The 23215-nt window shown below is 37.2% G+C and overlaps 1 protein-coding gene across 17 annotated transcripts in view; it reads left to right on the top strand.

The window, feature by feature from the left end:
- The window catches only part of MYT1L (myelin transcription factor 1 like), a 317451-nt gene that overhangs the window by 63887 nt on the left and 230349 nt on the right, over positions 1-23215 (top strand). For 16 of the 17 annotated variants that reach the window (XM_087775981.1, XM_087775980.1, XM_087775995.1 and 13 more), the window contains exon 2: positions 19763-19877. The exons of the other annotated variant lie outside the window; for it this stretch is intronic. The gene's annotated coding sequence lies outside the window, so the exon portion shown is untranslated. The remainder of the gene's footprint in view (positions 1-19762; positions 19878-23215) is intronic. 17 annotated transcript variants of the gene reach the window in all.

The raw sequence follows: 23215 nt of genomic DNA, 5'->3' as shown, positions 1-23215 counted from the left end.
TTTTCTTGAACTGGGGAGCCCAGAACTGGACACAGTACTTCAGATGTGGCCTCACCTGGGCAGAGTAGAGTGGGAGGATAACCTCCCTCGACCTGCTGGCTACACTCTTCCTAATGCACCCCAGGATACCATTGGCCTTCTTCGCCGCAAGGGCACATTGCTGGCTCATGGTTAACTCGTTGTCCACCAGGACTCCCAGGTCCTTCTCTGCAGAGCTGCTTTCCAGCAGGTCAACCCCTAACCTGTACTGGTGCATGGGGTTATTCCTCCCTAGGTGCAGGACCCTACACTTGCCTTTGTTGAACTTCATTAAGTTCCTCTCCACCCAACTCTCCAGCCTGTCCAGCTCATTGATGAATAAGTTGAACAAGACTGAAGCCAGTGCTGACCCCTGGGGAACACTACAGGCCTCCAACTAGACTCTGCGCTGCTGATAACAACCCTCTGAGCTCTGCCATTCAGCCAGTTCTCAATCCATCTCACTGTCCGCTCATCTAACCCACATTTCCTGAGCTTACCTATGAGGATGTTATGGGAGACAATGTCAAAAGCCTTGCTGAAGTGAAGGTAGACAATATCCACTGCTCTCCCCTCATCTACCCAGCCAGTCATGCCACTGCAGAAGGCTATCGGATATCATAATGCACATCATGACTCTGTGTTTGTGTGATATCACCTCTTACTTTGAGAATGCACAAACACAGAGGGCTCGTAAGAGATTTACAGAGGAACTTTTTCTCAAGCACATAACGATATGCAAATATCTTAGGATCAAAGGTAAGTCAAAGAAAAATGGCACTGAGTAGAATAAGTCAGCTCAGCTAGCAGCCTAACTACATGACAGACTCACAGGCAACTTTCAGAGCTGTCAACTTCACTGCCTGTGGAGCCCACCAAGGGGCCAGATGCTGCTGCTGGATGAATATTTTCAGCAGCTTGGCATCTGGGCTCCGTGATGGCCTGTGTGTCACATCAGAGAGGGAGCTTTCACCGTGCTGCTGGGGATGGACACAAAGGAAAATAGATTTGCTGAGGTTAATGGCAATTAAAAATAAATTGTCATGGCTGTTTTTAAGGCAAGTTCTAGTTGCCAGATATTAAAGAGCAAAAAAAACCTCAAAAAACAAACCCAAAATTTTGCTTTATTTAAAAGCACACATATAAATTATGCACACTTGCTGTTTATTTCTAGATTCTGTCAGCATTGTACTGAGCAAAAGTGGGAAGCATATCCATATACACTTATACACATATATAAAATGCACATAAAATAGGGAGTTACTTGCATGAAATCCATATGTTCAGCCCTGTATCATATTCAGTCTGGGCACAAAATTTACTTTCTCTTTCTTGAGGATTGATGATAATGAAAGTAATGAAAAAATACTCCTCAGATTTACTTCATCTGGCTAGTGATTCCCAGTGTATCACAAGTAAAAGCTACCCTTGTTTACTGAGATAGTGTTATGCGTGATGTTCTAATGCTGTTATGGCTAGAAGGACAGTTTTAGCCCTCAGCTCTGTTAATTAGCAAAAATCACTAGAAACAGGGATTTCATTTCTTCCCTTCAGTTTTTTTTAATGATGAAAGTACTTTTTTGGATTTCTCACAATTAGAAAAATAGTGATCAAGCATTATTTATATGAGATGTTGAAGTCTTCAGATGTCCTGTTGACTGGCTGGCCTGAAATTGAAGACATACTTTAAAGAGAAAACAAAAAATGTTTTACTTACTTTTGTTGGGCTTGGAGGTAAAAAAGAAAAGGACAGATTGTTGAGGGTAGCTTTCTTCATGTTTTTTTGTGTTTTAAACACAATACATCAGCTGGTAGAATCAATGAAGAGCAAACCAAGCCAGTGTCTGGTCTTAGGAGGGCTCTTGCCATCCGTGTTCTGGTGTAGCTTCCTCAGAAGTCACTACGATCCAACAGTCCAGGGAAAGATGCCAGGTTTTTACCCTTTATGAGTATGGTCAGCTGCAGGTGCAGATAAGAGCTGCATTGGATGGGCTTTGCTTAGGATTCAGCATGTTTCTTTGTGAGCAGTCAGTGGTACTATTTTGACTGAATGCATGTTTCACAGATGGATGAAGTCACCCCTGAGCAGGAGACTAACATATAGCCAGTAAATCACTTGGATCCTGTTTAACCCTAGAATTTGCACATGCGCATGCCATTTGGACAAGAAAATCTGTAATCTGGGCAAGAGAATTTGCTACCTGCAATCACAAATGACTATGTGGAGAGGTGTTTCATCACACATAAGGGTCTAATTTCTCAATTTGATTCATCTAATCCATTTTTTTTTTGCTAAATCTGGCTTCATATATTTTTTTCCTATGAAAACAAGGTAAGATTATTTGTGTTGACTCCTGAATGGTCGGAGAAGCACTTCACAACATTTCCGAATGCCTTCAGAAACTACTTGAGATGCACAGAACCAGAATGCCTATAAAAGCCTTTAAATGCAGGCCAGCTGTTTGCTGTAACCCTTCTCTCCAACCCAGCAGCCCTGTGCCCCAGTGAATTATTCTAAAGCACATTCTAGGCAGGAGACGTAATGGCCAAAATGGGAGTATAAGAGACTTTCCAGAATGTTTATGTCTGCTCCACAGAAACTGCTTTCCATTTTCATATATGTTATTTTTTATAGATTTACTGATAACAGCTGAAAACTTAAACCTACCTGAGGTTTACCCATGCAGGGATTGTCTAGTGAAAGAAAAAAACACAAAAACACACTAAAATATTTGATAGGGATTGAGGTGGAGTTAGTGCATTGAAGCAGTTACATTTATTTAGCAGACAATAAAAAAATCAGCCTGGAAAATGATATTTTGGGTGAAATCCTGGCTCTGCTGTAATGGACTTCATCCAGTTTTCAGTCTGGAGTAAGATTTTGTCCTACATTAGTGTCTGAAATGTTTGATCTGCTATAGTTTCTGAGTCATCTTTCATGATACCTTTTCATTGACTGTAAAAGAAGCTGAATCAGACTCATGAGCTGACCCTTTTTTCATTTCTGAACAACTGATTCCATTGCTAAATATATAATGCAATAGATTTAATCAGTTTTGATAGTGCAGGCAGTAAAGTAGTATTAAACCCTGTCAGGAGACCTTTTGAAATTCTAATACTACTACTAATAATAATCAGGTAATTAGAGCCAGTTCAGTGTTTTTCCAGTATTAGTGTATGCTTTCCTTCTATTAAATCAAGTCAGAAGTAAGCAAAAAGTTTAATAAAACTGGAAAAAATTAAGTTACTTCACTCCCTTACTGTGGAATTTGTTGGTTAACTGGTTCAAGAAGTTCCAGTTACTTGTATTCCTCAAAATATCCCAACAAGCAAAGGTAATATATTGTGACAGTTGTGTGTACCACAACTATGTTGTCTCTGTATTATCATGAAATCCTGATTCTGATGGAAAAGTAATTGTTCAGATATTAAAAATCCCAAACCCAAAGTGCTTATTGAAGTGGGCAGACCAAGTGTTGATCACAGGCTGGTGAATCTGATGCATGTCTCAGCTTTGTGTGTGCGAATGTTAGAAGAATGAAAGGGGAAAACCAGCACTGGAACAGGTGGCCCAGAGAAGCTGTAGATATCCATTCCTGAAGGTTTTCAAGACTCAGCTGAACAAAACCCTGAGCAACCTGGTCTGGATTCAGTATTGACCCTGCATAGAGCAGGGTGGACTAGAGACCTCTGGAGGTCCTTTTCGGCCTGAATGACTCCATGATTTTCTCATCCTATAGAAAAGTGAGCTTGTAGAAAGAAGTAAATGTTAAAGGAAATGTTGGGATTAGAGAATTCCATAAAGATTAAACGACAACTTGTCTCTGCTTTAAAAAAAAAAAGATTCTCTGTGCCCTGCAGGGAGCCACAATGGTTTTGAGGTTGTTCCCAGAGGTTTCACCTCTTAAAGTCCCTTCGGTAGGGAGTGATATTACAACATCAAAGATGACTCTGACACATCATTCCCAGCAGGTAACCCCATCCAAGGTTAGTAGTGTGCTGAATGATGTCATATCACAGTAGGCAAAGAAGTACTAAGTTACTACCTCTGATTTAGCCAGCGAAACACTTAAGGGATGAAATTTTTAAATAGGGACTTTGGAAGGAGTAAATGAGCAAACACATTTTTTTCTACAGTTTGGTCTGGGACTGTGGTAACTCCTGACATAGGCTAAACATCTTTGGTGCATAAGTGATGCTCCTAGCTAAAACATCCACTGCTGTCATTTCAGAGGGTTCACAACTGCTTCAGTTTTCCTTGTTTTATTTTCCTTGTCTACCAGTATCTTCAGAAGGCTTCTTGGACTAATATCCACTGTGAAATAGGATGCATATATCTCATTTTTGCATAGATGCTACTTACTGTCACTAAGATGACTTACAAGTAGAACTGCTCTGGAAGTTTCTGTCTAAATTTTATGACAGAAAAATTACTGTTTATATTGACCAAGGCAAGGAAAAAATGATTTGTCAGATCAAAATATTTGCTTAGAATTGGTCAGAGGCTAAGCTGCCTCAGCAAGCAAGCTCTTCCATAGAAATTCATAGTTCAGTAGTTTATGTCTTTGCTCTCCATCATATACCAGGCTTCTGTACCAGTCTTCTTAGCAAGAACACATGTTGTGATATTTAGTGGTACCTCATCTGGCAAGAGCCATCAGATTGTCTCCAGAAAACCTGCTGATCAGTGTACATTATGGGAGACTTTCTCATTCTTTTGTCGTTCTGCTAGCAGGAGTTCAGCAACTGATGAAGAACAACAAAGTTAAATTTACCATGGTAAAGTCAAAGAGTGAATTCCTCTGGGCAGACAGAGGTACTCATAATTCCCATGTACTGAAGACACTTGCTTCCTTTCCCTAAAAACAATCTAGTTGTATTCTATTTTCACAAAATTTTGTTCTATAAGTAAAGAAAATGTGTTTTTCTGCTTTCTGTTGACTCGAAAATGTTTGGCCTTTTGCCTTTTCTTGTTGGATAGAGATTAGACCAGTTGTGTGCATCATCCTAATAATGGATTACTAAAATTTTCTGTCTTTGAGGATTATGGTATGAGTAATTGAAAGACTACACTGTACACAGAGAGTAGCACCTTTCTGGTGAGGCCTCCTACAAGCACACTTCCTAGTGTCCCATTGCATTCTGCTCTCTGAGAGTCCACTTATGCTGCCAGTTCCTGAGTTTACTGCTGATGTGCAATTTGATCTATGATCTATATAAGACATTACGTTCAGAAACAAAGCCTGAAACTTGCCTATGTTCTGTTGTTTGATGGTATACATAAATGTGAACCTATATGTTGCACTTTACGTGAACTCATATGCTTTTTTTTCTGTGCAGCTCTGTTTATGCAGATCTCTGAGTCAAGAGAATGATTTAATAAAGAAGAAAGATATATGCAGCATCAATAGATGATAGTAACATATGAAGTAATAGATTTGGAAAGCTGGGAAATTGGCCAATATTGATTTCAGACAACACGAGGGAAAATGCTTACTTTATGTCCATATAAAGTTATGGCTAAGTATTCAGTTTGCATTATCTTCCACTATTAAAGGGCACAAATAGTGATCTTTGAAGAGTTTTTAAGCCTTTGCAGGTTTTTGAATTCTTTCTTGTTGTCTAGCTGTGGAAGTATGAAAACAAAGATGGCATGAGATGAGACAAAAGACTGCAGAAAAAAGAGCTTAGTTACAGTCACATCGGTCTTTGTCCTCTGGGACATTAGTTTTACTTAGACCCACTGAACCTATCAAAGTTCATCTAATACCACCTGCTCAAAAGGCATATCACTGTTTCTTTCTTATCCTGCTCTGCAGTTATTGCTTATTATTATCAGTTTTTAAACGAGTATGTTAAATTACTATGTACTGTGTTGTGATACTCAAATCAAAGAAAGACAGAAAATGTCTTATTTTAAGATGAGATGGGTGCTTCATCCTTATTTTGCAGCATTTAAGAGTGAAAGTAGATAAAAAGATGTAGATGTATTATGCTTTACATTTCAGGCTTTTTATAAGAGAAATCCAAGTCTTGTATGTACTTAGGTAAATGGTAAAGCTTTCATTAACTACTTCAAAAAAAGAAATTGGTCCAGAAAAAAAATAGGAAAAAATACCCTTGACCAATCCAAAACTTATATGAAAACCTCTATCTGATAGACACCTTTCTGGTCCATGCAGTAATTACACACTGAAATTATAACCTTTGGAATGAGAACTCCTTTTGAGCTGTATCATGTAAAAATGTAATTGGGCCATAAAATCCTTATAAAAATTTATGAAAGAAATTTGACTGAATGAGTCTGGTGGATAATTTAGAAACTTGAGTATCTCAGTCACTTTGCTGAATTTATGCCTTAAAATTTCTCTGAAGTGATAGCATTGCCCCATCTAGGTAATGCCATTCACTAATGATGGCATCAGGATCTTCTCCAGAAGATCCCAGTCGGATGAATCTTTGCTGTTCATTTGTTTCTAACAACTAGAGGGCACAGAATGACCAAGACTATCCAAAGTGATGGGTAACATTTGGTGTCCACCATAAGAAATTATAAAAGTATCTGTCTTTTACATGGTAGCAGCCCATAGTTGTCTCAGGAACTCAGTAACATCTTTGGCTGAATATGCAAAACTAAGGTACTCAGTCACAAGCCATGTATAGTCATCACGAGCTTTTAGAATTAAATCTGTGTTAAGGCCTTCAAACAACTGAAATTAAGACATTTATAGTTTTGTCCATTTCCTCCTTTCATCCTGAGTCCGTTTGCTTTGTGGACTCCAAAAATCTCATAGACTCTTTTGGAAACTTGGAGAAATAATTAAGAGTAAGAGTTAATTCTCCATTTTTTTTGCATTTTCAAGTGAATTTCTGTGTAAATTAAAAAAAAATAATGTTTTCTTTTATTCAGGTACATGATAAAACTCAAATTTAGAAATGTCAATAGCTCACTCAAGTTTATGCAGCCGTTTGCTTATGTGAGGTGTTGGCTTGCAGTTCCTCTGTATTCAGTATGATTTCCTGCTGCCTGCCAAGTGGATGTTGGTGCAGTCCTAACTGTAGGAATACACTGTTGCAATAATTATAAACAACACTTTCACAAAAATTATTTTTAGAACAGCAACTGTCCTTTTCAATGTAAACATATTTTTTTCTGCCATAGTGGCAATTTTAATGTGGGCAAGCAGTATTCCATTTGATTTTTTGTAGGTGGTATCCTCAAATTACATACATAGAAAAGATTTCCCTTTTCCTCCCCACCCCAAGTATCCCTGGTTATTTCTAAGTTTAAGAATATGCTGATTCATATGGAAGGTACTAATTTTTTTTTAAATAAGATTGGGTTTGTTTGTTTTGTTTATTGTTCTTCCACTATACAGTGTAGCTGGAGAACTACTTCTGTTTACTTGTTTTCAAATGGTGGTAATTCAGTTTTACCAGGTAGTATTTAGGTAACGTTATTTGAAAGAATATCTTGTATGTTGGATGTCAGAGACAACTAGTATTGTACTGGCAGAGTTCAGAAGGTAGCGATTAGGGTCTTGCACTTGTTCTGTCAATCTAGCAAGGTTCTTAGGCACATGCTTAACTGTAAATATATGAAGAACCCCCAAAATTGCATGGAATATAAATAAATTTATAAATAAACTTGAAGAAAGCAGTTGTCTCATATAATTCCCTCAACATATGCACAGAACAGAAGTCTATTACTTCTGAAGAAAACGCTGCTCTTGTTTGTTGAGGATAAAGAGTAAGAAAGTAGGAGCTCTGAAGTGAGGGGAGACATCTGTAGAGAAAAGAAAGGCATGTGATAGTAAATATATGAGAACGTTAGTTTCACTATCACATTAATTTTCAATGATGTTGCTCCCTTATTTTCCTACTGTCCTCTCATATTAGACTCTCAAAACAGGAATATTTCTGAAATCACAGCAATTCAGTATGTGGATGTATTCTACCCTGCTCTTTGTAAGAACTTAAGTTCATTTGAAGAAAAAAATGTAGGCTCCTAAATCATTTGGCTACATCTGAAAATTTTAATTTGCTTTCTTAAAGGGTTTACTTTAGAAAAAATATTAACTTATTCCTGTAATTAATCTGTATTATTACGAATATTGTTTGCTTTGAAAGGACGTTAGGAGATCGGTTCCACAGAAGGATCTGTTGCCAGCATCCATTTTACTTTTCATTTTATTCTTAGAACCTATTCTATTCTGCCATAAGGTATCTGAGTGTCTGAGTATACAGAGCATATGACACAACTCTCTTTCCAGACAACAAATGTTGTTTATGTCTTTTTGCTGAAGTACCTTCTTTCTGCCCTTACCAAACCAAGGATTTAAGCTACTGCAGTCTAACCACATCAAGAATGTCAAACTATGCCAGTAAACTTCTGATAAGCCACTGGTACCAGTTCCATTTATCCTTGTCTTTAGTCACCTCAGTGTTCTTCACATACCTACCAATGCTACCCCTAACAATTGTTAGGTACTTGCTGATAATTCAACTGAATCAACATAAATCCTGTTGCTTACTAAATGATGATTTCTCATCTGCTGTTCAATATGAAAACAACTAATATCTAATGTGAATAGATAATGGCTGGGCAAGGGTTTGTGAATACATGTGCAATTCAGTTAATACCTCTATGTTCAAGGTATAGACATGCAATTAGATATAAGGGGGCCATGAGAACACCCACAGACATGCATTACTGTCTGAAAAACAGAATGCATGAACTAAAGAGAGTCTTTTTGCAGTGTCTTTTGTGGATACTACAATGATCTCAACTAAAGAAAGTGTCCTTTGAATTATCAGACCACCTAGATTTGCTATTGAGAAAGAAAATATGTTTCTAGAAAGGCTTTAGGTGTGCTGTTCACTAATTCTTTTACTGTCTAAAATGTATTTTTAAATGTCCTTGTTTTTTTCCTGCCAATCACATAATCAGTTAGTCCCTGTTTCTTTTCTTGTGGGGCTAAGCTGGCTTCCTCATTTTTGCAGTTCATCAATACAAAACTGATTTGAAGCTGAGCTGTATAATAATAAGCCTTTCAGCAGCCAGGCTTGACACTTGCCTTGTAATTAAGGCCTTGATGGTTGTGTTGATGGCAAATGAAAGAAAATGGCTTTGTTCTTAATTCCAGAGGCTTGATTGCTGGTTCTCGTTCTCACCTGAATTCGACCCATTCTGCATTGTGCACATGATTGCTGGAGTGTGAGTAATTGCAGTGCTGGCAGATGACATTTTCATGAAGCACACTCTGCACTGCTCCAGAGGGAATTTACAGAATTTATAGCTGGAGAAGCTCATCAAACATGGATTTAGGAAATGCCTATGTGAAAAGTGGGAGCCCACAACCAAATATCAGAGCTTTTCTTTTGACATTTGCTTTTACATAAAGGACTACTGTCTGCAACCTGTCTTACCTTATGGTAGCAGCCTATTCCTGACTAGATTTTGTGATTAAGTAGTTATTGAAGTTCATTAATGCAATTTTTTTTTGCATGTTTTCTTGTAATTTTTTGTTTGCTTGAACAGGAGTCTCGAGAAAGGAGGTGGAAAATTGTTTTCTCGTTTCCATTCATATTTTTACATTTCCTTAACCTTTCAACTATTTAAAAATTGTCAGCTGTTTCATGATACTTATTGATGAAAATGTACGCTTGGTTTTCATTTAAATCCTCTTATTTTCTTAAACTTTTTTGCATTATAGCATATTTTGTTTATTTTAAATGAAAATAAATGTACATTTAAAATAGTCACAAAGGCTTCTACAATGGAAATATACTTCAGCAATTATAAATCAGATCTTTAGAAAGAAAACATTAATGACTTTTATATTGACAAGTTCACAAATTTCAATGAAGGGTGTTTTGTGTGTTGTAAATAAGAATTACATACTGAAATTTTGCATTATAGGTAACATATGCCATGATACGCATAATCTTTCCTTCCCTCTGCCGTGGTACTTCTGCCTTTTCCTCTCCATCTGACAGTCTTTGTGCCTGTCTCGTATTCACCATGTTCGTGTCTGAGCCGCTGGTGCTTCTCTTTGCTCTCGTGACACAATAGTGCTTGGATGACTACCTGTAGGTTGTTGCTGTGGTTGTATCTTTCCGAGCACCTGAACCAACAGAAACATTTATGGAATCCTGCTGACCTTTTTCAATCACAACTGTTTAGGCTGTCACCGACTTTGCACGTGAAGATTCATAGCTGCTGTGACTCAGACATATTTTTACACTGCTGTCTCTCTAGCAAGCCAAAATATCTGCACTTAGCTTTTAATATTTCTTGAAGCTTCTCAATCATGGCAAGTAGAAAGCCTTTCCTCCTTGCATTTGGTATTACTGAAAGTCCTGAGTAATTGAATGATTGAAGGTTGCAGATTTTTTTAATTAGGCTTATTGATTAACCCCTAGGAAAAGTTAGGTGAGAAGTCCTTTGAGTTTCTGCAATGAATGTTTGATTCAGAGTAGTGCTGATTATTTAAAATGCACAGAAAAAAAATCTGAGGTGTAAGCTGATGATGTTAAACTGCCTGTTGTTTTAGGGCCTAACTTATCCTCATTTCAGTAATAGATCTCTATATCAATACTAATAAATGGCAACACGAGGAGAATCAATCTAAACTGCTGACAGTTGTTTTAATTTATACTATAGTCCTCAGGTAATTGGGTAGCACAAGGGGAGACTTTCCAAGTGTCTTATCTAAATCTATGGATGTTATGGTGCTGTCATTTACAAAAACTAGGATTTTTTTTTTGTTGACTTGAATGGGAACAAGATGGAACCTGTTGTAAATACATCTTGGTTTTAGTCATACATAGAAAATCTCCTAATATACTTCCAATACCAGTGTTAAATTCTGTTCTTCAGCGTTCCTTGGGGACTCACTTAACACATTCAGGTTCAGATCCTCAAAAGTTCGTAGACAATTAAAAACTTTTGAGAATTTGGGTCTCAGAGAGTCGCTTGTTCTCTTCTGAAGCCATGAAAATAATCACACTCGAGGTCTAAGGCTTGAGAGTTGGAGACAAAAGTCTGTAGTTCTTCATTGCGTCTCTTACATTTATTACTGGAAAGCTGAGGTGCAGCTGGATACCTTTGCACTTGCTGATACTCCTGTTGCAGAAACGTTAGGCACCTGTGTGTATTACGGCAGCCTTTTGAGGTGCATTCCTGCTCTCAGTGTGTTCCTCTTGCAACAGTCCCTCTCTTACATGAAGATTTGAGTGGCAACTCGGCCCCAAAAGGGGAACCCACCGTTGTCTTTCACAGCGCCTGTAACAAAACAACCCATACCTGTCTAGGACTTGTAGTAGAAAAAGGGCATCCTCTGTGTCCTTAGTCAGGATCTTTGACTTATAAAATTATTTCCTTTGTGGGAATGAGACCTGGTTCAAAGCAGAACATGCTGAGAAAACCCTGAAGAATTTAAACTATTTTGCAAATTTGTCACAAAACAATGAACTATGAGGAAAGGAATGAAAACAACAACTACCGGACTAGAACACTGAAATGTGGCAGAGAATAGAAGCTTTTGAAACTTGTGGAGGTGAAGAGAAGCAGCTGCCTGATACCATTACCTTAATTATGGTGATGGTCTGAGACATACTGGGCACAGTGATCAAATATTACATTATGTAGGCTGTTTTTGGATAGTATTAGCATCTAACACAGTAGCTGTAATGTTGAGAATCACCTTAATACTTTATTGTAAAAGTTAAAATATTGCAAGTCATGAAAAATGTTCGACTGGCATTCTTATGACCTTCTTGCCACTACCTCTGGTACTTATTTGAAAGCTTCAGCTCCCTAATAATCCTTCTCTTACCCTATTTGTAACCTTCACCTTTTATACACGTATCTCATTAGCTTTCTCCACAAGAATGTTAATAAGATCTGCTTTAATTTTCTCTAACACCCATTCGTGCTTGCTTTTCTGTCATCTTTTCCTCAAACTTCTCCCATTTGCCTCAGTGACCCAACACTCAGACACCTTCTTCTCTTCCCTCATCTTTCCCTCTTTCTTGTCTCCTTACTTTGCTTTGTGTCTTTTGCTTGACAATACAAACCTGTGGTCTTTGACATCTTCTCAGCACTGGCTCTTAATTTCACCTGTCTTTTCTATTCCTTTCTACCCTTGACATCCAGGGAAAAGAGGATGCCCATCTTGTGTTGTATTTTCAGACTCGTCGTGAGATGACTTGGCATGTGGCAGGGAGCTGAGTGTGTATCACCCATGGCTCAGGCTATTGCATGAGATCATTGACTATTTTGAAATATCTTTCTTTCTCTCTCTCTCTCTTTTTAAAGTCTTGAACAGTTTTACAGTACACGGAAGAGTGTCTTACCTGACTCTGCTTCTTCTGTGCCCATTGTAAAGGCCATTACAAAGCACCACACAGCATGTTATGTTATCTCCTCCTGTATTATGATTTTCCAGCCAGTGCAGTCAGGTATCAACAATTACTTGTTTCCACTGAGAAACCCAAAGTTCTTGGACAGTATGATGAGTGTGTGTGAGTAGCTCTTCTATTATTCAAGGGAGGTGATGAAAGGGCAGAAGTTTCCTCCTTTCATTTATAAATGGGAGTATTCCTGTGGTTTTTGTTACACCTTCTTGTAAGCCAGCACCTCTATTTGTTATGGCCTTATTACAAATCTTTTTGAATCTAAATAGAACTTAAGCTTGTCTTACTTTGCAGTAGCTCTTAATCCATAAGTTATTTATTCAACACCTGTTTTACCTGCTAGTCCAGCATTTTTGCTTTCTCTTTTGATACGAATTAAGCAGCACAGGGGTGAAGCATGCTGTATTGTATTAGATAATGGATTCTAAACATAATCTCATTTTACTAATGATATATTTTTTGTACCTTTGAGAACAAGCTGTACACCTATATATGTATCTGCATCTGCAGATTATTCTTGCGTTCCAGAATGCTCTACATTTACTCTACAGATATGCCAGTACAGCTCTTTGATATGTAGTTCACATTGTAGCTCATACAGCAGCCCACCTTAGTTTTCTACTTTTGACACTATTAGAAAGCAACCTGTTGTAGGAACTCACCCTACAAATATCCCATGACCCATTTGAGGTCTCCTATACCTTCATCAGAGGACACCAAGGCTTTGTCCTCCTAACACATATGTTCATAAGCATATTTTGCTTTCCTGTTTATTTGCTGTTAGAGGTTTTGTGTTGGGTTGTTTTGTAGCAGTTGTCTTGTCTATCTATCTCCAGCTAACTGTGGTATACCCCAGCTTTGCATCTGAGGCACTGCTTCAAGTAGTGATATCAGTTATTGTTCTCGTACCTGACAGTACTAGTGAAATATGGGGAGGAAAGAAGAGTGGGTTTCCAAGCTAATGCCACCTGAGAAATAGTCTGAAACCATAAAATGCTTTAACATACGAGAGTAACAGCCATGGCTACATTTTTACTATAAATGCAATTTGGGACTAATTTAGTACTTTAATCTGTTCACAAATCATTTGCAAAGGAATCCGATCAGTAGGACCATATTCATTCTTCTCAAGTCTTTTCCAGTTGTTCATGCAGACAAATGTCAGCCTTAGAGGAGAGTTACCGTTTCTGTTTACACTTATACACAGTTATTCTTACTGTGTGAATGATCACATATTGTTTTAGTTTTTGATTTGGCTGTCTTTGAAACGACAAAATAATTGAAGGGCAATGAATAACTAGTAGTGAATATTAGTTTTCATTTTGTGATCTATCTTCCTCTAAATATAATTGTAAATACAGACCAGTTTGTAAACATTATTTACACTTTTTTGCCAGGTGTCACTAAAAGATCAATTATTTGTATTTCAAACAAATCTTTGTGAGTACCGTACAAATCAACAGTAAGTTTCATTCTCAGCAATATTTTCTGTGATGTAAATCATTGCAGCTGAGTATACATAATGGTAATTTTCAGGTCCAGAGTCGTATTTTAGCATTAGCTTGTATAATGTACTATAAACATGCTGAAAAGAATATTGCTCATATATTTGCTACTAATACACTTACTTGCAATATGACTCGCCACAAAACAAACTTAATGCTTTCATTTCCACATTCAATTTTTTGAAATCAGTATTGCACTAACATAGACTTTCTTTTGCATTTAGTTCAGTTACACATAGTTTATCTGTTGGTTCTGAGAATCTTAACGTTATCTTCATATAAATTATTATTTTAAAGAGGAATCAATTGGAATATATCAATTTGTCTTTGTTAAGGGACATAAGATCTTGCAGTGTCAGAGTGACAGCTGTTGGGGTGACAGGTTATGACAATGAAAGAGGATCTCCCCATACATGTCTCTTTTCTGTTCTGACAACAGTAAAGCAGATTTCAGCAGAGTAACATATGAAAAAAATCACTGTTCAATCAAGCTTGTTTGCATGTGGCAAAATAGTAGTAAGGCTTCCACAAGCCCTTCCTCCTTTTTCATTTATAAGTAGATAGATGGATAAAAGATACGAACCAGTAACTATCTACCTCTCTCTCTCTCTCTAATGTATATACATCTTTGCTCCTTAGGCTTTAAAGACATGTGTGAATTTTTAAAAAAAATGACTCAGGTACATCATAGGACCTTTTAAGTCACCATCAAACTCAGACACAGGAAATGGATCTGATGTGCAAATACAGTGCGTTTCCTGGACTATGGCTTTCTTTTTTTTTGTACTGAGAAGGCTACTTCTATGCTTCCTATAGTATGCTGGCTATTGCACTTTTACTTTCATTTTGTTCAAAAGATAGTCTTGCTGTTAAATAACTTCATTTAAGGATTAAAGGAGAGAGAATAAAAAAATCTAACTTGTGACAACAGATGGCAAAATTGGGCCTTAGTCCACAGAGGAGTCAGTAGGTGCTGGGCACTTTCACCTGTAGTCATTAGGTAATTCCGACCTTGGTGCACGGTATACTCTGTAAAGAGCTCTGCCCAAAATCTGGCTGTGTAGGCACATCACTAACACATGCTGCTTCACCACATTCACTTACAAAATTCTTCTCCAGTAGTTGTCAGTGTAGGAGGGTAAAACTAAATCTGCTAATAACTCTTGCTGTATGTAGCTCATAGTCTGCAGTATATAGTTCTATAATCTGTAGGTTAATGCTATCTATTTTACACTTCCATTTGTCTAGTTATTATTTGTCTCATTTCTTAAGATGCCATCACTACCTCTGGTTTGCTTCAGAAAACATCATGAAAGATCCAAAAAGGCATATCAGTTCTCTGCCCTGCACTTAATTTAATCATTGGCAAGTTGCTTTGGTTACCTGCCTGATTTTCTTCTGCTCTGGCTCTCTCAGGGTAACACCGTACTGAGGAGGTGAATCTGAACACAAAAAGGTATTTGTTGAATTTTGAAATGCCTCCAGATCAACAGCTTTTAATGTAACAGCCTTTCTCCTAACATAATTTGCTTTGTAGTAGGGTTTTAAGATGCAGGATAAAGGACAACATTCTGACTCATCCAGTCCTGTTGGGGTGCCATCCTCCTACTTAAGGCAATTTTCAGATTCTGTATTGTCCTGGCACTGGATACATTGCTCACTTCGGAAGAGCCACAAGTAATGCTGCGAAGACTTTCCTTGTGTTTTCACCATCCTCATTGCCTTCTGCAATCAGGAAAGTCCACAGGTTTTTCTCTCAGGTATTAGTGCACTGTTTCCCACTTTCTCCAGTGTGCCTCCCAGTCAGGAGATAACTGTTTATCCACTGTTTGAGGAATGCATGCAGCCCTTCCAGAAACTCCCCTCAGTGCCAGTTGTGTATTTTTCTCATTAGTTTTAAATCCTTGTTTGGCAGCGACTGATTCTTTGAACCATTAATCCTACCTAAGCTACACTTCACCTCAGAAAACATGACATCCAGTATTAACAAGGATGCTCATGGACCATCTGCTTTCAATGCTGATATTCTTAAATTTTCTGAGAGCACTAAATGTCAACTTTGGATATCTTCTTCCTCTGATGAAGGGCATTCACTCTGCTATAGACCACTTTTTCTTCATCATCCTTTTTCATTTATAGATAATAGTGTTTTATAAGTCTAGGAAACATTTATCTCAAAGCAGGATTGGCACGAAGACTGTCTATTGGTGGATTCACATAAAAGTTAATGTAAAGGCTCACAAATGTTTACACTTCTTTTTACTTTTAAATGTGTTGTTGATGGAAGAAGGTAATACACTAAATATGTAATGATAGGGAAAACATTTTTTCACCTTATATTAAATTCTTCGTTTTCACAGTTGGAGTCAGAATTTCATATTCTGATTGAAAAAATATTTTATTTGTTATTCAGCTAATGTTTTCTAACTTATTTTTTTGTCTATATTTCTTGACCTTTGACTTAATGTTTGTTTCTAGAGGTTAGGTTTACGATATTATTTCCATTGAAAAGTGTGACAGAAGTCTGTTTAATGGCAGCAGAAGCAGGACTAGGCCCACTGTATTTTTATTTATACGTTATTCTGAATAATCAGAAGCTTGACTTTAGTGTCTGTAAATTTACATAAACTGTCATCTGCTAAAATCTGTCCATAATCACAAATATCTCATAAATATTAATATTAAATCCATTATCTAAATCATTGCTTTTTTAAAACTATCCAACTATTGGAAATAGTTGTAATTATTTCATCTTTCCCTGAAAAAACAGTAAAGCAAATTAAATTACTGCAAGAAACAACTCAAGTGGCCACTAGCACTGAAGTACTCAGAGTAGAGGAAGTACACAACCTCTTCAAGGCAGGCGGTCTTTACATGAGAGTGAGGTAGAGCTGGGCATTTCCTTGTGATTTTGTTTTACTGGTTCAGTTTTTCTTCTGTACCTTCAGGGATAATATGAACTGGGAGCTCTTTATGACCTTTGTGAGAATTGCTGGTTCTCAGCATCAGTTGGAATTTAACCTTTTTGTGGGAATTTTCTTGGCTGCTACTAAAATATCTGCTGCTCATAAGGATAAAGTATCCATTCCAGGTGTTTTTGCCATTCTCATAGTAAGTGCATCGCTTAGGGCATCTCAGAGGCCATGCCATTTAATCTGTCTTTTAAATATGCTTTTCTTTGGTGCTAAGCAGTAAGGAGAGTCTCCACATTAGCCTCTTACAAGTACCCTATATTTCTACTTCTGCAAGGGCAATCGAATTTTTGTTTGGCTTCCTGAAACAAAGCATTTTTATCATTGGCAGAATTTTAATGGAAAACTGTGGGGACTTTGTTTTTCCCATGTTCTCAGGGGCAGGCAAGTTGCCTATGGCTGCATGTGCATTTGCCAAGCTGATATTGGGGCAGGTCTCTGAACAGGTACTGCACATGCGGAGACTTGATTTTTATATGCGAAACTCTGTCCCGCATAAACACAAGACTGCTGTTGGATGATCAGCTTTTCGGATTCGAAATGGAGGGTCAGGAGCGCGTAGTGGAAGCCAGCAGTCAGGCCCTCAGCTCTGTCTTCACGTATTTTAACAACTGATTCATTTTCAGATCTGTTAATTCTCGTTGTTCCAAATAATCGAAAGTCATAAGTAGACCTCAACACTGTCATTGGGAGAAAAAAGGAAAAAACCCATTATTTTAATTTTTAAACATATTTTAAATTCAGCAGCACGCATTTATTTCCACTACCTCCAGAAAGAAAATCTCTTCGTTTGGAAAAGCGGCAGTTTATGGTTATTGTGCAGAGTTTACGGTGGCGGCAGCGTGCGGCGGCGCGCGGCCCGCCCCGGCGGCGCGCGGCCGTCCCGGTCGCTAGCCTTGGTGCTGAAAGCCCGGCGCCGCGGGCACGGGGTGCGTTCTGCAACGCTGCCCCCCGCTTCGAAACGATAAATACCAATGTGCCGTTTAAACAAAAACAGAAAAATAGACTGTATGAGGCCTGTCACAGTTTTGTTGGTACCTTTACTGTGTAAATAATTATTTCTTACCTGCAGCTGAGTTTATAACTGAAGTTACACAGTGTGTTACAGCCATTTTCTCCGTAACAATGAATCCATCTATCCTTATGTAGGGAAACTTTTTTCCTAAGATCAAAGAGAAAAGGCACATTAAGGTCACCATGAAGATGCATGTAGAACTGTATATAAGATATTTCTTTTTAAGCAGTAAATTATTGGAATTAATGGTTTATGTATATTCCCTAAGATTAATTTACTCCCTCAGAATGCCATCTTAGAATTAAAAAAAAAAAAAAAAAAAACTAGAAATCAAGAATTTTGGACTCTTGTGAAAAGTTATGGGGTTTATGCATAATTGTTTGAACTATGTATGTGAGAAATTGATATTGAAACCTGATCCTTAAATTATAAAAGAATTTTATGAAAGAAATGATGATTCTTTTGTTAAAAGGCTCTGTTCCTGTGTACAATTTCAGAGATTTTCACTTAGATTCACACATTATTTTGAAGATTCAAGACCCTCTCTTTGTTTTTATAAAATTGCAAAAAAGTAATAATAGAGTACTGCTTAGTGTATTTACATGCGAACTGTTTGTTTAATAGAAAATAATTTTTAATCTTATTTTTATTCCTGTTTTCTAATCTTGTAGAATATTTCCTTGCCTGAAAAGTAGCGTATAAGAAATTGAGTACAGTATCTTTTAGAGGATTTATGGTAATGCTGCTGAATTTAGCTGAGCATAAACAGCATGGTGAGCCCCTCAGGGTCTCTTCATTTTCCTGACACACTCCACTGCTGCCCCATTAACACTTCGTCTGTTATTGCCATCTACTCAGTTTAATGAGTATCTTTGAATTTGAAGTTCTACAGAAGAAACAATAGCTAAAATAACTGATGCACCTACTGCAGCTTTCAGCAGAGTATCTTATTCCCTTAGTAATTTTTTTTTAAATAAAAAGTACATTTCTATTCTTCAGCAGTGTATTTACATCATGATATTTTCTTTAATTATGGTAGACACTAATCACAGGCACTGAGTAATAACTACAAATATGATGCTGTATCTGTCTGTGTAGAAGGTAAACACATGCTGAATAGCTGCTAGAGGAGGGTTTTCCTTACTTTAAAATTCATCCTATTAGTACTGACTCTTTAATGTGAAGAAGGAATAGTACTGCTGGAGACTGTGCTATCAAAGCAGAATATTATATTTCTTCTAAGAAATCATAAGACAGAAGGACTAGGTGCTGTTTTCCGATACCTGTGTGAATCCAGATAACTGCTGTAAAGGGTCAGTATGTGGCTCATTAGATTGGATTCCTAAAACTGAATTTATCACATTCCTCTGAATACATGCATAAAACATCTTAAATTATTAAGCAATAAGCTGTATTATTAGACAAGGACTCAACCTGAATTAAAGCCTGAATAATGCTGCACTGGGATGCATCACAGGATTTAAGAACAATTCTAATTTTGCACTGATTATTAACTGATCAGCAAAAGCAAAAGATCGCTTTAAATCACCTTAGATACTTAACAGGTGTGGAAAGTCTTTGCAGGGCCAAATAAAAAGTCTGAATAACTGAATAAATTTCTATTATAGAAAATCGAGGAAATCAGTTGGATAGTGGAACAAGTTTTTGTATTAAATTCATTTATTGAAAGCCTATTTTTAAAAGCTAAAATAACATGTGAGTGATTTTCTGTGTTCCTGGTAAGCTTGCTATCCTTTAGTAAAGGTGTTGTTTTGTTTTTGTTTTGTTTTGTTTTGGTTTGTTTTTTTTTGTTTTTGTTTTTTTTCTTTTAGAAAATGAATCTGGAAGAAAATTGGTGAATCCAATCCAGTGGACGTACAAGCACTCTGACAGGCTCAGAGAGCAGAGTCTGGACCAAAGAGCAATTACCCCACCAAACGATTTCAGGTACAATTGACCTAAATATAGCACTCTCTTGAGATTATTGACAAGAGTTCATTTCCTGTAGTGCTTTTCCCATTTGCTGCTCTTGGTAACCACTGTGATCTTATCTGCCTGGTGCTGCATGACTTCTGGGCTGCAGCTAAGAGTTCTGTTGTGCATTATCTTTAAACAGACAATTCATGCTAAAAGAGTCATTTGCAGTTAAATTAGATGATGCATATATTATTCTTGCTGCTGAAGTTACATAGAGCAGGAATGAGTGCCTGAATCCTTTTGGACCTGGATGCATTGGAATTCTTTTTACTGTGAAATCAGAAAGGTGGTACTAGTTAATTGTAAATAAATAGGAAATTTTATTTCATTGAACTGTAACAGTAGACTCAGCTGTGCAGGATGGATAGGTTGGAAAACTTGCTATTTGTTTCTTTGTATATGTATTTATCCATAAAGTATGGCTTCCCCTAGTGTCATCCTGCCCCCAGGCAATCACTGTAGCTATCAGATGCTGGCACGAAAAACAAATGAGTGTATAAACTGAGTGTGTAAGTGCACAAAATCTGGATGAACTGAATTCAGAAGCTGGTAATGATAAAACCCATTTCAGTTTTGAAGAATGCGTTTTTCTTAAGCATTGCTTGCAAACTTGTGTGAAATGCTGGATACATTTGTATTCCATGTATGTGAAATATAGAAGAAATAGATGGTGTTCCCTTGGTGTTCATTACAGACATTTTTTTGCATCCTATTTCTTTTACTGAATTCTTATTTGGAAAACCTATGCATTGCCCAGACATTCAAAAGGCTAGTATCAGATTCCATGCTAAGGAGCTGTTGCGGAGCCATTTTTTACAGACCTTTATTAACTAATACAGCAGAAAACAATTGTGATATTATTTTCCTGCATATCCCCTATGTTTTCCCAAAAGAACATCACAATACTTATTTTGTTAGGGGAATAAACTCCGCTAATAGTCATAGGTCCCACTCCTCTAAGGAAACTCACGAAAAAGTTCAGTTGAAGGCTGAATAATTTATAAGATCGAGACACATATACAATATATTGGTCTACTGACTTGGTTTCTTTGATCATGATGGACTGCAGTTATAAATGTAGTTAGACTCAGGATTTCTATACCAAAATAAGATGAAGCATGAATCAGTTAATTACATTACATAGTAATTAAGTTATTGTAGGGACAATTTAGATTAAATATAGGAGAAAACTTACCTCTGATTTATTTTTTGCCAATCTACTGTAATGAGTTGATGAGACAGCATATCACAGTGGAAAGCAATAGTAATTTGAAATGCAAGTATAAGAAGAAGAAAGCAGTAAAATAATCTGTAAGGTGGGATGAGAATATGCAAGGCATGATTAAATGGATTCTCAGCTGGGCAGGTTGAGGTCGTAGAACTTCTTGCGCTGTGCTTTAGGATCCTGAGAGATCTGTGTAGTCCTTTCTGGTGGGCACTAAATTATTTTAATTTTGAAGTTTGAGAAGTAAGAAAATGTACATGAGAAAATTAAATGGATTCATGAGAGGATCTTTCTATTGTAGAGTCTTCCACAGAACAAGACAATTGAGGAAACATGGGCCTGGGGGTGGGGCGGAAAAACTCAATCCTGCCCCGACACAAAGAGAGACAGATAACTCATAAGCAGTTACCAACAGCTCCAGAGTCTGAATTGACATATTTACCTTCTTTACATTTGATATTTTACAAATAGAACTCGTAGTCTTACTGACTCTTGAAGTTCTGCAAGGGCATAACCTTGCAGACTAAACCCTGCTGGTGTGATTTTTGCTATTTTCTTTTTGCCTGCATAAAATACATCTAAAACTTGTTCTTATATCTGCAAAGGAATATCAGATACACACATTTTGTTAATTATTATCTTTACATTCCAGATACCTGACATGGCTGACATACAAACAGTTGTACATATTATAGATGAGTAAATCAGTTTGAAACTTAGGAGCTAACCCCTGAAAACCTCATGTAAGCTCTCTTCTCTGTGTGAATGGTCTTTGTGAGGATTGCTCACTTCAGCTGATGACAGATAGAAACATCATTCTGGGTCTTAAATTAAGCTCCATCTTGTAATATATTATGGACCCAATGAAAGGTACAGCATCTTAAGCATTTTTTAATATAGTTATTTGACAGGATGCAGACCTATAGAGGACAATATCATGGATTAGGGATTTTAAGGCACTTTTTCCCTGCTGCTTTATTCAGTTTGCCCCGCCATGATGGTGAAAAGACATAGTCAAGCAACCCTAATTAGGCAGTGTAGGAATCCCTGGTATGCAACATTCTTCTTAGCCAGCTTTATATTCTTCCTGCTTGTTCTACAGTGCCTCAGGGAATGAGAAAAGTCTGGTCCATTAATTACAGAATTAGCTTAGAGTTGGGAAAGATGAGTTCAGGTTTTGTCTATGCCACAAACTTCCTGCAAGACACTTAGCTAAGTACTGAGCAAAATTCAGCAAGACCTAAGGATCAGGGATTGTGACTGTATTTTCTCTGTTTTTGAAGCAGAATCAGGTGTCCTTCCATGTTTCTGGTATCTTAGTTATCCCACTTAAATAATTGAGTAGTCAGAAATCTTAACTTCCCTCCTTAGCTGAAATGAATTCTCTATACTTCTCTATCATACTGTTCTTACGTAAGGATATTGATGGAATGGCACGGATGCAGAAAGCAAAATAATGCCTTATGTTAGTTCAGACAGAGTATTACAAATATACTGTCATGATGACAAGTTCGTGTTAACTCTTGGCAGTGTAAGTCTTCCTCATATGACCTTCTAAAAAAGCAAAGTTCATCAATCAAAATGTCACATGTTGCTAAATTTACAGTTTATAAATTACCACTGTAAATTTAAGTAGTAGAAATCATCACATAAAATTGTGCTGCTTTCTCTTTGTCTCTCTCCAGACTTAAGTGGTTTCACAAATGAGGCAGTAGGCTCTTTAAATTGCAGTTTCTAGGCAGCATCTCTGCTCCTGTGAACAGGCATCGTTGTTTATATTGCATGGGCCAGCCAACTGTGATTGATCACAGGCTGCTGCTGATGTTAGCACGCTAAAGAGAACAGTTATGTTAAAGATAGAAATGCCAGGGCAGGGTCATATCACCAATAAGAATTAGAAAAAAAATATTCTTGTGTTTTATTGGATATATAGCTCAGCCCACCAGAATACCTAATCCCTAAATCATCCTGAAAATTGTTTGGGATATAAAATCAAATTAAACCCACTGTCAAAGGGCATGGTCTCTCTTCACTGCACTAGCAGCTACATGTATAAATCCCAATCCCATATCAAGGGGAATAC

Source organism: Nipponia nippon, unplaced genomic scaffold (genome assembly GCF_047370975.1).
Source record: "Nipponia nippon isolate SJK-2023a ecotype South Korea unplaced genomic scaffold, ASM4737097v1 scaffold_4, whole genome shotgun sequence".
Classification (NCBI taxonomy): Eukaryota; Metazoa; Chordata; class Aves; order Pelecaniformes; family Threskiornithidae; genus Nipponia; species Nipponia nippon.
Note: the sequence above shows the minus strand (reverse complement) of the source record. Positions and strands in the feature narration are given on the sequence as shown.